The sequence below is a fragment of the Montipora foliosa genome, chromosome 2 (genome assembly GCF_036669935.1).
Source record: "Montipora foliosa isolate CH-2021 chromosome 2, ASM3666993v2, whole genome shotgun sequence".
NCBI lineage: Eukaryota > Metazoa > Cnidaria > Anthozoa > Scleractinia > Acroporidae > Montipora > Montipora foliosa.
In genome coordinates, this window is record NC_090870.1 from 21,938,427 (window position 1) to 21,940,926 (window position 2,500).

The window sequence follows — 2,500 nt, forward strand, 5'->3', positions numbered from 1 at the left end:
GATGGGTCAAAATTAGTTGAGTAGCAGTAGATCTTCCTTTGACAAAAGCATGCTGCCAATCTGACAGGTAAGCTGAGCCATGGGAATAAATTGCTGAGTACACTATACGCTCTTGACACTTTCCTGGAATAGACAGAAGAGAGATGGATCTGTAGTTATCCACAAGGTCCCTTTCATTTGATTTATGAATTTAAACGCGTTGTAAGACTTTGTATGGGAAATAAAATACCGTCGATTATGAAGCCCAAAAAACGCTTAATTTAACGTTCATTTAATAAAAGGGATGAATATGACTCACCTCTGGTGGGGTATATATATAAATCGGAAAATTTTGCAGTTATATTTATTACTAATTCGCCGTTAACGAAATTGCGATAACTGCGAAATATCCTCTCTATCCTATTGTTTCGATTGGCTACTTCGCCGTTAATGCAATTTCATTAACTGCGAAATATCTTCGCTAATCTTTTGTGGTAATAGACTACTTCGCCATTAACGACATTTCATTAACTGCGAAATATTCCCCCTATCCTATTATAACGTTTGGCTACTTCGCCATTACTGAAATTTCAATAACTGCGACATATCTTCCCTCTGTATTTTGTAATTGAGTTACTATTTCGCCGTTAATAACATTTCAATAAATGCGAAAACTCCTTTCTGTATTATACATCGAGTGCCTTTGTTGCGAAATTTTATTGTTATCTATAGAGTAGAATAATTGCAAAATTTTCATTTGTCAAAGTACCGCCTCTGGTGTATTCTTGTGCCTTTTAGAGCTTATTTAGAACATTGAAAACACGGAATTCCCAAAACGGTAAAATAAGCTCCAAGAATAAGGCACAAGAATACACCAGAGGTGAGTCATTTTCATCCCTTTTATTGAATGAACGTTAAATTGAGCGTATTTTAGACTTCATAATCGACGGTATCTTATTTCCCATACGAAGTCTTATAACGCGTTTAAATTCTCAACGGCTGCCTGTAGTGACGCGAGCTTGGGCTGCCTATGGTTTCCAGCAGTTTTGCAGTTAAAACAGGAAAAACTTTCATCACAACAAAATTATACAAAAATTAAAATTACAGGACATTGCAAAATTGTACAGAACGTTCGTTTTAGCTTCTAAATAGAACGTTTTATGAAAAGTGCTTTTTGCAGTGTTTCCAGGATTTTTGCAGTGAAAACAGGAAAAACATTTATCTGATAACAAAATTCTAAAAAAAATTTAGAATTACAGTGACATTCCAAAAGTGTGCAAAAAAAACGTTCGTTTTAGCCTCTAAGTACAACGTTTTATGAAAACTGCTATTTTGCAGTGTTGGCAGCAGTTTTCCCGTAAAAACAGCAAAAACGTTTATCATGACCAAATTTTAAAAAAGTTAAAATTACAGTGCCAGTGATAAATTGTGCAAAACGTTCGTTTTAGCCTCTAAATAACACGTTTTATGAAAACTGCTATTTTGCAGTGTTTGCAGCAGTTTTCCAGTAAAAACAGCAAAAACGTTTATCATGACCAAATTTTAAAAAAGTTAAAATTACAGTGTTAGTGCAAAGTTGTGCAAAACGTTCGTTTTAGCCTCTAAGTACAACGTTTTATGAAAACTGCTATTTTGCAGTGTTTGCAGCAGTTTTCCAGTAAAAACAGCAAAAACGTTTATCATGACCAAATTTAAAAAAAAGTAAAATTACAATGCCAGTGCAAAATTGTGCAAAACGTTTTTTTTAGCCTCTAAATAACACGTTTTATGAAAACTGCTATTTTGAAGTGTTTCCAGCAGTTTTGAAGTGAAAACCGTGCAGAAAAAAACGTTTATCATAACAAAACTCTTCATCTCCATGCAGTAAGCGCATTCAAAATCTTCTTAAGCTTGTGCTTTTTTCGCAGTTATTCTCGTAGTAAATCTCTAGACTATACTGTAAATAAGACAATACTGAGATTTATATTTGCAAATTAGCTGTCCTCTTACCATTTAAGTCAAACTCTACATCTCTATGCAGTACGCGCATTCAAAATCTTCTTATTCGTGATCTTCGCGGAAATGACTTTGTGTCCCTCAATAAACCTAAAACAACCAGTTATGCCCTTAGTTCTTTTTTTTTACGTATCAGCTACGTTGCGGAATGTGCTACCTGATTTTATCCGTACCACTGAGTTTACTTGTTTTAAACTAGAGAATCCAAGACCGCATTTCGTACAGCGGCTTTTCTTTATAATTAATATATCTTTAAATATCATGTATTTAGTCATGTATCTGTATTTGCAATGTATTTTAGTTGTAAATGTAATGTCTCGAAGACATTTGCTCTTGTAGTTATTCTGAAATTCGAGATGAAATGAAGTTTATGCATGTATATATGTTACCTTTAGCATCGCGCGTGCGTGCACTTTGTAATTTGCGACTCCAGTGCTTACCATATGAAAGGTAAAATGACTTTTCCCTTGTATATTTAAGCTATCGAAATCTTACGCTAAATTGTAATGACAAGGGCGGTCTGGAG

The 2,500-nt window shown here is 34.3% G+C and overlaps 1 protein-coding gene and 1 long non-coding RNA gene across 2 annotated transcripts in view; one reads left to right on the top strand and one right to left on the bottom strand.

Annotated features, from left to right (window-relative positions):
* LOC137992668 (uncharacterized) overlaps positions 1-2,500 on the top strand; it is a 26,389-nt gene that overhangs the window by 7,781 nt on the left and 16,108 nt on the right. The window lies entirely within an intron of this gene.
* The window catches only part of LOC137992669 (uncharacterized), a 17,541-nt gene that overhangs the window by 391 nt on the left and 14,650 nt on the right, over positions 1-2,500 (bottom strand). The window contains exons 2-3 of the long non-coding RNA XR_011121733.1: positions 1,969-2,500; positions 1-123 (exon numbers count right to left, since the gene is read on the bottom strand). The exon at positions 1-123 is cut by the window's left edge and continues 391 nt beyond it; the exon at positions 1,969-2,500 is cut by the window's right edge and continues 265 nt beyond it. This is a non-coding gene — a long non-coding RNA (uncharacterized lncRNA). The remainder of the gene's footprint in view (positions 124-1,968) is intronic.